Source organism: Rhinatrema bivittatum, chromosome 3 (assembly GCF_901001135.1).
Source record: "Rhinatrema bivittatum chromosome 3, aRhiBiv1.1, whole genome shotgun sequence".
NCBI lineage: Eukaryota > Metazoa > Chordata > Amphibia > Gymnophiona > Rhinatrematidae > Rhinatrema > Rhinatrema bivittatum.
The window spans coordinates 589,388,954-589,401,373 of NC_042617.1; positions in this window are offsets into that span (position 1 = coordinate 589,388,954).

Genomic DNA, 12,420 nt, shown 5'->3' on the forward strand with positions numbered 1-12,420 from the left:
ATTTATTTATTTAAAGCTTTCTTATACCGACGTTCATTTGCACATCACATCGGTTTACATGGAACAGGTAGTAAAATAACATTACACGTTTACATGGAACAGGTAGTATAGTAACTTTACACGTTTACATGGAACAGGTAGTAAAATAACGTTACACGTTTACATGGAACAGGTAGTATAGTAACTTTACACATTTACATGGAACAGGTAGTAAAATAACGTTACACGTTTACATGGAACAGGTAGTAAAATAACGTTATACGTTTACATGGAACAGGTAGTATAGTAACTTTACACGTTTACATGGAACAGGTAGTAAAATAACGTTACACGTTTACATGGCACAGGTAGTAAAATAACGTTACACGTTTACATGGAACAGGTAGTAAAATAACATTAAACAAGCATGGAAAGAAGGATAAAACATCTCAGTTCCTTAAAGGGGGTTTACAAAGTTCAACAAAGTTAATAATTAAACATAGTGTGTAAAAGCAAGGGGGGGAACAAAAACAAGCAAGAGGAAGGAACGAGCAAAGTAAGAGATTTCAGCAGGAGGATTGTGTAAGATACTAGGGAAAGGACGATGGTGTTGCAACCGTCGCTGCTCGACGGCTTCACGCCACCTACCTTTCTTTTTCGGCGACTCCTCCTGCTCCCTGTGGACATCTGGCTGCTATGGCGTCTGCCCGCTGTCCTCTCCGGCGTCCCCGGACCGGCTTGGGCGCAGCCTCCCGCCATGCTCCTCAGGTACCTTAGGGCACGCGTGCCACGCGGCCCTCATTCTTATTTCCTCTATGGTGTGAACCTCAGGGGCGTCCCCTGTGATGACGTCACGCTGGCCGGATATTTAAGCCTGTTGTTTGTTGCTAGCCGTTGAGATAGCAAGGGATTTCCTACGGATGGGATTCGCTCTCCGTACCCAGCAACTCTGCTTCCAACTTCTATTGGACTCTTTGCTGCTAACGTAGTACCTGCTCATCGCGGGCCTCTCTGCTTCTTTCAGGTCACTATCAGGAACCGGTACTCGCTCCTCGAGGGCCCATGTTCCCTGACTCGCTGCCTGTGTCCATCTCCTCTTCTACTTGGAAGAATTCGCTACAGACACCATCAGTGAGTACTACTACCATCTACTCCTCAGAACTGTCTCCCTGGAACCAGGTACTCGCTCCTCGAGGGCCTGCCCCCGTTCCAGCGCCAGTGCCATCTCCTACGTGGAACTGCTGCGTGAGTACTTGCCAACGAGTCTCTGCTCCCAGGGATCTGGTACTCACTCCTCGAGGGCCAGCTCTCCCTATCTTGGGGCTTCTCCATACTGGGGACGCTGTGAATGTATCAGTGTACTCACTTTCTCAGTTCTTCTTCCTACAGCACTGCTACCGGAGGAGCCGCTCTTCCAGCGCCCTGAGGAATACTAGCCCAGCCGGGCTCCATCTTCTACTCACTACCGCCACCTCTGGTGGCTTCATAAAGTGTCTAATAAAAGATATTATCTGTGTTTGTGTGTCCGGAGCTGAGCCTGACCTGTGGCCCCTCACGGGACTTCCCCCCGTGGGCGTGGTCAGCTGCCACAGTGTCCAAGGGTCCACCCAAACCTTACAAAACATAACAGATAGAGAAGGGGAGGGGGTTATGCAAAGGCCTGTTTGAAAAGCCAGGTTTTTAGGTGTTTTTTTTTACTTTCTGGGTGCAGGGTTCCAGACGAAGGTCAGGGGGCATTGAGTTCCAGTTTGAAGGTCCTGCAGTAGATAGTGCTCGTTCTCTCGTGGAGGTGAGATGGGTAAGTTTAGATGAGGGTATGTGTAAGGTTCCATTGTAGGCAGATCTGGTGGGTCTTGTTATGGTTAAGTGTGTTTTGGTGGATCCTTGGGTGCTGTGGGAGATGACCACACCAACGGGGAGGAACCCCATGAGGAGCCACAGCACTGGGCTAGACTCTTAATGCACAAAACACAGTTAGTTCTTTATTAAACAGCTTGAAGATCTCCACCAGAGGTGGCAATAGTGAGGCAGTCTGTGGTTGTATTCTCAGAGACCTCGGCAGAGGGAGCCCTTCTCTCCTTGATGACGTCAGGAGGTTCCGCAGCAGGTCTCCCAGTGAGGAGATACTGTGGATGAGATAGACTGAGAGTTAGAGGACTCACTAGATGTAACTGTGGTATGTGACTCCACCAGGTATGTTGTAGAAGGTACAGGCACCGAGGCAGGGAGAGCAGGCCCTCGAGGAGCGGGAACCCGTCAGCAGTTACCCCGAAGGGCAGAGAGAGAGCTTCCAGCGGCAGCACGGAAGCGGCAAAGTAGCGTAGACAAGAACGAAGTCGAGTCCTTGCTAACTCGATGAGCTAGCAAACTAGTGAAGGTAATATACCCAGATGGCATGACGTCAGCATGAGGGAACGCCCTCGAGGTTCGCGCCAAGGGTGATACAAAGACGTGGGTTGCGTGCATGCACCCTAGTAGGTACCTGGGAGGAGCAATGGCGGGAAGCTGCACCATAGCCGTTCCGGGGACGCTGGAGAGGTCGGCTTGTAGACGCTGTGGTAGCCATCTTTCCTAGGTAAGCGGGAGAAGCCGTGAATAAGGTGAGGCAAACGGGGCGAAGCCGTCGAGGTCCGACAGACGCAACAGGTCTATTAGAGGTATGGAAGTGTAGGGAGTCGTTTAGCCAGTGTACGTTTTGGTTGTATAGTGTCTTGTGTATAATTGTGAGACTCTTAGAGAGAATTTTGAAAGAGATTGGGAGCCAGTGGAGGTCTCTTAGGATAGGTGTGATTATGATCCTTTCTGTGAGTGTTAGTGAGGACTCTAGCAGCGGCATTTTGTAACATTTGCAGAGGTTTGATGGTAGAGTTATAATGCATGCATTTGGACTGCAAAAACAAACAAACCATTAGCCACTTATCAACTATGAGGTTAAGAAGTGGCAACTGTCAGACAGGAAATGGACCTAAAAGTAATCATCTCTAATAATCTGAAGATTGCAGGTCAGTGTGATAAAGCGCTGGGGAATGCTAATAGCATGCTTGCCTACATAAAAATATGCAATATTGCCCTTGTCCAGGACACTGGTGAGGTTACTCCTTGACTGCTGTTCAGTTCTGGAGACCATATGTATTAAAGCCTTTGAGACGACGAAAATTCAGAGCAAAATTCTGCAACAGAGAAAGGTTTGAGGAACTCCGAATGTACTCTCCAGGGTCCAAATGCACTAAAGCACTCTGCCAAGAACAAATTTCAAATTAGTGGAAATAAAGAAAGGCATTATCTTCTTTTTTATCTACGGGGAAAAATGCTTACTGCATCTGACCCTGTAACAGAGAAGGGAATGGGGCAATGATAGAAATATTTAGCAGGCTTTAATAAAGTACAAGAAGGCAGAATTTTGCATGGAAAAAGAAGCTTGAGAACAAGAGTTCATAGTATGAAACTGGAGGGAAGGAGACTCAAAGTAAATAGGACTTGGTATTTATTGAGAGGGTGGAGGAGGACTAGAATAACATATCTGCAGAGGTGGTAACAACAAAAACAATGCTATAATTCATGCATGCTGGGACCAGATGCAGCAGGTGGAGGTGAGGACAGGACTGAGCAGGCTCTATGATGACACGGTGAGGCGGGACAGGTAAGCAGCTCCCGGGGATCTGTGGGCATTGTTCACCTCCTCAGTGGACCAGGTCTACTCCCTGCTCAGGCCTCCAGATTCTATGGCGAGGAGGTCTCTACACTGCCACAGTTTATAAGCAGCCTCGCAGTGAGCACCTGGTCTCGAGGCTTTCCTCGTTCCTTGTTGTGGCCTCTGTCACTCTGTTTTTATCATAGACTTAGCCTTGTCTGTATTGGCCTAAGCCTGTGTCCTTCTGGATTTATTGGTCTCTCTTTCTTATTTGTTCCTAGTTTCTGGCTGAGGGCCTAGTTTGTGGTTCTCTTTTCTTAGTTCTCATGTCCTGTTCCTCGTCGCTCTGCCCTGTGTCTTGTGATAAACTCCCTATCTTGTGTTTGTTTGCAGGCACCCATCTGTTCTCTGCTTTCTTCCTGCAGTTCAGTCCTACTCTTGTGGGTGCCCTCTTCTATCTGCCCTTGAGTACCATTTAGGTCCTGCTGGCCACCACAGGGCTCAGCCCAAGGGGGGAGGTGGTTGGTTCAGTCAGAAGATTCAGGTTCCAGTTCCTGTCCTGCCAAGCCAACAGCTCGCTCCGACTCCAGGGTTAAAACCACCGGTGGTCCTGCTGTGACATCAAGTTGAGGTCAGAAGGACTGACCAGGAGTGGCATTATGGAGCTCCTGAAGCCAGGTTCTGACCTGCAGCTGTCCAGGTTTCTGCCATGTCTGGATCCTGCATTCCAAGTAGAAATCCCAGAGTCTGGGCCTGTTGTGTGTGGTTTGCTACTGAAGCCTCTGATATTTGTGTGGCTTCTCAGCCTTCTGTGTCCATGACTCCAGGCTTAGCAGCAGTTCAAACAGCCCCTACTATTTTTTACAGCCCCTGTACCTGTTTCTACACAGGTTAGGTCAGCTCTGGACCCAAGATGCCAGCTTTAGAATCATTGACCGCAGCCTCTGTACTTCCATCACTTCCATTTCAGGCCTTCTCAGTCCAAGCAACCATGGATATATAATGACTCCAGTCCTGATTTTTTCAGTTTCAAACTTGGTTCCATGAAATCCAGTGCTTGCCAAACCGGAACCTGCTCCTGTTGAGATCCTAGCACAGTATCTATGCTCCAGGATCTGTACCGGACTTCCGAGAGAAACTCAAATCAGATTTCTGGCTCTACACCTGCTTCGGGCTTCGCTCCCAGGACTCTGCTTCCAGCAGCAGCTGCTCCGAAGATTCCATATCCAGTACCAGTACCAGCAGCAGCTGCTCCACAGTCTGCTCCAAAGATTCCGTATCCAGTACCAGTACCAGTACCAGCAGCAGCTGCTCCACGGTCTGCTCCGAAGATTCGGTATCCAGTACCAGTACCAGCAGCAGCAGCAGCTGCTCCACGGTCTGCTCCGAAGATTCCGTATCCAGTACCAGTACCAGCAGCAGCAGCAGCTGCTCCACGGTCTGCTCCGAAGATTCGGTATCCAGTACCAGTACCAGTACCAGCAGCAGCTGCTCCACGGTCTGCTCCGAAGATTCCGTATCCAGTACCAGTACCAGTACCAGCAGCAGCTGCTCCACGGTCTGCTCCGAAGATTCCGTATCCAGTACCAGTACCAGTACCAGCAGCAGCTGCTCCACGTTCTGCTCCGAAGATTCCATATCCAGTACGAGTACCAGTAGCAGCAGCAGCTGCTCCATGGTCTGCTCCGAAGATTCCGTATCCAGTACCAGTACCAGCAGCAGCTGCTCCACGGTCTGCTCCGAAGATTCGGTATCCAGTACCAGTACCAGTACCAGCAGCAGCTGCTCCACGGTCTGCTCCGAAGATTCGGTATCCAGTACCAGTACCAGCAGCAGCAGCAGCTGCTCCACGGTCTGCTCCGAAGATTCCGTATCCAGTACCAGTACCAGCAGCAGCAGCAGCTGCTCCACGGTCTGCTCCGAAGATTCGGTATCCAGTACCAGTACCAGTACCAGCAGCAGCTGCTCACGGTCTGCTCCGAAGATTCCGTATCCAGTACCAGTACCAGCAGCAGCTGCTCCACGGTCTGCTCCAAAGATTCGGTATCCAGTACCAGTACCAGTACCAGCAGCAGCTGCTCCACGGTCTGCTCCGAAGATTCGGTATCCAGTACCAGTACCAGCAGCAGCAGCAGCTGCTCCACGGTCTGCTCCGAAGATTCCGTATCCAGTACCAGTACCAGTACCAGCAGCAGCTGCTCCACGGTCTGCTCCGAAGATTCGGTATCCAGTACCAGTACCAGTACCAGCAGCAGCTGCTCCACGGTCTGCTCCGAAGATTCCGTATCCAGTACCAGTACCAGTACCAGCAGCAGCTGCTCCACGGTCTGCTCCGAAGATTCGGTATCCAGTACCAGTACCAGTACCAGCAGCAGCTGCTCCACGGTCTGCTCCGAAGATTCCGTAATCCAGTACCAGTACCAGTACCAGCAGCAGCTGTTCCACGGTCTGCTCCGAAGATTCCGTATCCAGTACCAGTACCAGTACCAGCAGCAGCTGCTCCACGGTCTGCTCCGAAGATTCCGTATCCAGTACCAGTACCAGTACCAGCAGCAGCTGTTCCACGGTCTGCTCCGAAGATTCCGTATCCAGTACCAGTACCAGTACCAGCAGCAGCTGCTCCACGGTCTGCTCCGAAGATTCGGTATCCAGTACCAGTAGCAGCAGCAGCTATTCCACGGTCCACTCTTCAGACTCCACTCCAGCCAGACCCCATTCAGGAAATCTGACTCAGCTTCCTGCCCTTTTAGAAGGAGGTGTACTGATGCCTTTGACCCCGGTTTCAATTTGGATCCAGGGGGAGGAGGGCTCTCTAGGGGTATCTGGAATCTGCCTATTTTAGGGAGGGATAATGTGACAATTTGTGGGCAGTGCTTGCCTCCTGCCAGCAGGAGTCCTCAGGGGGCCATATACACCCTGCTCAGTCCATAGAGGTCCTGCTGACAGCCGTGTTCTTTACACTGGCACTGTCTGTACACCAGCCTCACGGTGAAGACCTGGCCTCAGCTTGCTCCTTCCTTACGCTATTCTTATCTTAGCTTCAGCCTTGTCTCTATTGGCCCAAGTCTGTTGCCTTCTTTGCCTGTCTTCGCCTTCTCTGTTTGGCCTAAGTCTGTAGCCTTCTGGATTTTTTGTCCAGTCTCTTCTTAATCCTCGTGTCTCGTACCTGTGTCTCTCTGCCCTGTGTCTTGCGGCGCACTCTTTGTCCCGTGTTTATTTGTGGGCATCATTCTGTTCCCTGGTTTTGTTCCTGCAGTCCAGTCCTGTTCTTGTGGGTGCCCTCCTGAACCTGCCTCCTGTACCTGACCTCTGCTGCATCTTCTGTTTAACCAGAACCTGAGGGGGACGTGAAGATCCTGATTCAAGTTCAGTTCCTGTCCTGTAAAGCCAACCTGCTGACTCCCGGGATTAAATCCACCGGCTCCTGTGTAAAATGCAAGTTCAACATATTTCACTCAGTCTGCAGCTTCTGAACCTAGTGCTAGAGCAACCTCTGCAAACTCAAGCTCAGGCTTTACTTGTCTGGCCTCCCATTCTTGAAATGCCCTAACGTACAACTGTACCAATAGCTGGGAGTGCCAAGTCCTCTAGGAAACGTTTCAGGCGTTTCTTTACTGTAAAGTAGTGGAGGAACAGCTGTTTCTATCTGTGCTTTTTCATCTGTGCATAAGACTCCATAGACAGGAAAATATATACGTAAAACTCCATGGGGGAAAAATGCATACACACGCACTGTGCATACGTGTGCAGGAGAAAATGCACAGAGAAAGAAAACAGCAGAAAGCTCTGGTGATAGGAGCACACACACCACACACCACCAATATCTGCATCTATAGACACCTCTCTTCCTCACACAAACACCACAAACTCACACACACCCCTACTCCCTACCTCCAACCCAGACACATCTGCAGCACACCCCCCACCTCCACCCGGACACACACACACACACACACTCCCCCACCAGTCTGAGAGAGCACACATACACCCTCCTCACACAGACACATCTGCAGCACACCCCCCACCTCCACCCGGACACACACACACACACACACACTCCCCCACCAGTCTGAGAGAGCACACATACACCCTCCTCACACACACACACACTCCCCCACCAGTCTGAGGGAGCACACATACACCCTCCTCACACAGACACATCTGCAGCACACCCCCCAATCTCCACCCCGACACACACTCCCCCACCCGTCTGAGGGAGCACACATACACCCTCCTCACACACACACATCTGCAGCACACCCCCCACCTCCACCCCGACACACACACACACACACACTCCCCCACCCATCTGAGGGAGCACACATACACCCTCCTCACACAGATACATCTGCAGCACATCCCCCACCTCCACCCCGACACACACACACACACACTCCCCCACCCATCTGAGGGAGCACACATACACCCTCCTCACACAGATACATCTGCAGCACACCCCCCACCTCCACCCCGACACACACACACACACTCCCCCACCCATCTGAGGGAGCACACATACACCCTCCTCACACACACACATTCACCTGACATCTGCAGCACACCCCCCACCTCCACCCCGACACACACACACACTCCCCCACCAGTCTGAGGGAGCACACATACACCCTCCTCACACACACATCTGCAACACACCCCCTAATCTCCACCCCGACACACACACACACTCCCCCACCCGTCTGAGGGAGCACACATACACCCTCCTCACACACACATCTGCAACACACCCCCTAATCTCCACCCCGACACACACACACACTCCCCCACCGGTCTGAGGGAGCACACATACACCCTCCTCACACACACACATCTGCAACACTCCCCCCACCTCCACCCGGACACACACACACACTCCCCCACCCGTCTGAGGGAGCACACATACACCCTCCTCACACACACATCTGCAACACACCCCCTAATCTCCACCCTGACACACACACACACTCCCCCACCCGTCTGAGGGAGCACACATACACCCTCCTCACACACACATCTGCAACACACCCCCTAATCTCCACCCCGACACACACACACACTTCCCCACCCGTCTGAGGGAGCACACATACACCCTCCTCACACACACACATCTGCAACACACCCCCCACCTCCACCCGGACACACACACACACACACACTCCCCCACCCGTCTGAGGGCGCACACATACACCCTCCTCACACACACACAAGTCAGGCCCAGCTTCAGAAGAAGAGGAGAATATGGCCCAGTGCATTGCCAGGCTCCTCCTTCTGCTGGCTTGATCAGCAGGGGTTAGAATGGGGAAGGTATGGTGAGGAGGGGCTGGGGGAGGGGATGAGAAAGGGATTGGCTTGGGGTGATTGACTGGGGTCATGTATGTGAGTTATGAAAAGGGAGGGGTACATGTGAGATAGAAGGGATGGGTGGATGAGTTAAAGCATTTAAAGAATCCCTTAGGAAATACTTAGGTCGATATTGAAATGCTAATTAGCTGGATATGTTCAGCAGCTGCCACTTAGATGGATAAGTCACTTATCTGACAGAGTTTTAGCTGGATAACTTATGGATGAGTGCTTGAGATACCCATAAGTCGGAGGTCCCAAAAGTAAAGTAGAGCTCTGGTACATCCCAGGAGTCTGGAGTGAGCCGGGTACATCCCGGGAAAAGAAAATTGATTCCTACCCGACAATCCTCACTCCCGCAGCACCACGGATCAGTCTAGAGTCCCCCCCCATTTACTGCATAGAGGTAATGGAGAGTCCGCTTCATCAGCATTGCTTAATTTTCTTATCTGCAGAACATTGTGGTTACCCTATTAGTTGAGTCTGGCTTCCAGTTGGGGTCAGTGCTTCATTTGAGTTTACGGCTCTTGTATCTAGTTAGTTTGGGTTGTATCTTGTCTGCTTTGACAATGAGTAATACTGACAGGCTGTGGGTGGCACCCTGGTATATAAGGCAGAGTCTGTCAAAACTTTCTCTGTCTCCATCTGCTGGTGCGGAGGCAAAACCCAGGAGTCTGGACTGATCCGTGGCACTACAGGAACGAAAACCACCAGGCAAGAACCAGCCTTCCCTTCATAGGGCTTGCTTGGTTCAGCAAAAACAAGTACTGGAGCATTTCACAGACACTGTATGATCCTTCTAAAGGCCGCGTCACATTTCTTTAGTCACCTTATTAAACACCTCTATCATATCCCCCCTCAGCCGTCTCTTCTCCAAGCTGAAAAGTCCTAACCTCTTTAGTCTTTCCTCATAGGGGAGTTGTTCCATCCCCTTTATCATTTTGGTAGCCCTTCTCTGTACCTTCTCCATCGCAATTATATCTTTTTTGAGATGCGGCGACCAGAATTGTACACAGTATTCAAGGTGCGGTCTCACCATGGAGCGATACAGAGGCATTATGACATTTTCCGTTTTATTCACCATTCCCTTTCTAATAATTCCCAACATTCTGTTTGCTTTTTTGACTGCCGCAGCACCCTGAACTGACGATTTCAATGTTTTATCCACTATTACACCTAGATCTCTTTCTTGGGTAGTAGCACCTAATATGGAACCTAACATTGAGTAACTATAGCATGGGTTATTTTTCCCTATATGCATCACCTTGCACTTATCCACATTAAATTTCATCTGCCATTTAGATGCCCAATTTTCCAGCCTCACAAGGTCTTCCTGCATCAGCTGTTTTGAAATATTTATTATTTTTGTTAGTATGGTTTTACTATTATAATAGAGGCTTTATATTTCTTGATTTTATTGTTTGATGTTTTATGGGGAATGGTGATATTTCTGTTTTTCCATTGTTACACTGCAGACAGAGTATGGCTTCTTGGGGTTTCCATTTCAGTTTTTGTCTGCATGTTTCGGGTTCTAATGTGTGGTCCTGGAGGTGCAGGATTTATATTGAGATTCTGTCCCTTCCTGTACATATTCCAGCCTTCACTCTCATATCCATATAGAATTGGTAGTAGTTTTACTAGAAGGTTGAAACTGGCCAGCTTTTTTAAAATTTAGCAGAAGGCCTTTGGGACTTTTTCTTATTTTGTCCTATTTTATAACCAATTTAAAGCAGGAGGCAATGCTGAGGTGATGGGCGTGATGATTCTGCTAGATTCTAATTTAAATATGCTTTCTCAAATTAAAGTTGTCATAACAAACTACACTTAGCAAATCGTTTACATTCTTTGCTTGATCCTTACAAATTTCCTTCTGTAGTTCAGGCAATGTTTTTTCCTGCCCTTGGACTATTGCAATGCCCTGCTTCTTGGTCTACCTAAATCTGCTCTGTTAGTCTTTCAAGTACTGCAGAATTCTGCAGCAAGGCTGATTTCTGGACCAGCAAGATCAGCTCATATCACTCTGGTACTCCGCAAGCCTCACTGGCTGCCCATTCATGATGAGTGCATCTATTCAAAGTGTCTCTACTCATCCCTAAATAGGAAAAGATTGACTCCTTTCCAGGGATTAATCAACAGCTACATATCTATTCCCCAGCTCGAGCTCTCTGCTCTGCTTAAAGAGGTTTTCTCGAGATACTGTCTTTCTGGAAAGTGCGCCTTACCGATATATAAGAGACAGACTTTTTTGCATTACTGGTCTTACATTATGGACTTCGTTCAACATGAACCTTCGCATGGCTGAATGTACTTAAGCTTTCAGAAAGATGCTCAAGACACACTTATTCCGTCTTGCCTTTGATGCACAGACATCCATTTAAATGAATGTGAGACGTTTGTAGGTATTTCAGGTTTAAACTGACATGGAAAGATCTGGTTTTTATTTGTCTGTTGATTTCTTTCATTTTATTTATGATTAAACCAATTTATGTATGTGAATTTTGAAAGCCGCCTTGAGCTGTGAATAGGCGGCAAATAAATCAAATAAATAAATACAGGTGTGGAAATGTCACTTTGTCTTGCCTCTCTCCACACTTAGCACGTCACCTTGTTGACCCCAAAATATTTCTGTCTAGAGATGCCACTGACTTTCTGTGACCTTAAGTATTACTACAAGAAGGTTGGGGATGGAGGAGGTGCCCGTAGGCACTGGAGACCCTCAGTACACCACTAACTGAACTGGAAAAAGAACAGAGAAGGGCAACCAAAATGATAAAGGGGATGGAACAGCTCCCCTATGAGGAAAGGCTAAAGAGGTTAGGACTTTTCAGCTTGCAGAATAGATGGCTGAGGGGGGATATGATAGAGGTTTTTTTTAAAGTAGTGAGTGGAATAGAATGGGTAAATGCGAATTTATATATTCTTTCAAATAATACAAAAAAACAGGGGACACTCCATGAATTAGAAAGTACCAGATTTAAAACAAATTGGAGAAAATTTGTTTTCACTGAATGAACAATTAAGTTCTGGAATTCATTAATGGAGGATATGGTAAACGCAGCTAGCGTAGCTGAGTTTAAAAAAAGTTTTGGACAAGTTCTTGGGGGAGAAGTCCATAAATTGTTATTAACCAGACAAGGCTGGGAAAAGCCACTACTTATCCTTGAGCGTTAGCAGCATGGGATCTATTGTTTAGGATCTTGCCAGATACTTGCAACCTGGACTGACCATTGTTGGAAACAGGATATTGGACTTGATGGACCTTCAGTCTGACCTAGCATGACATATTCTTATGTTCTTATCCAATTCTGCCAGGTGTGCAAGTCCCAACTAAATAGGAATAGGGAAACTAACAACCTTGATCCTCTCACTTCTGCTTCCAAACAAAAATCCATACTGATCCCAGATATCACCTGCTGTTAAGCAGGCAGGAGACCACCGCTGCAGTAGCCTCCAGTGGAGGTGCTCTGACAAAA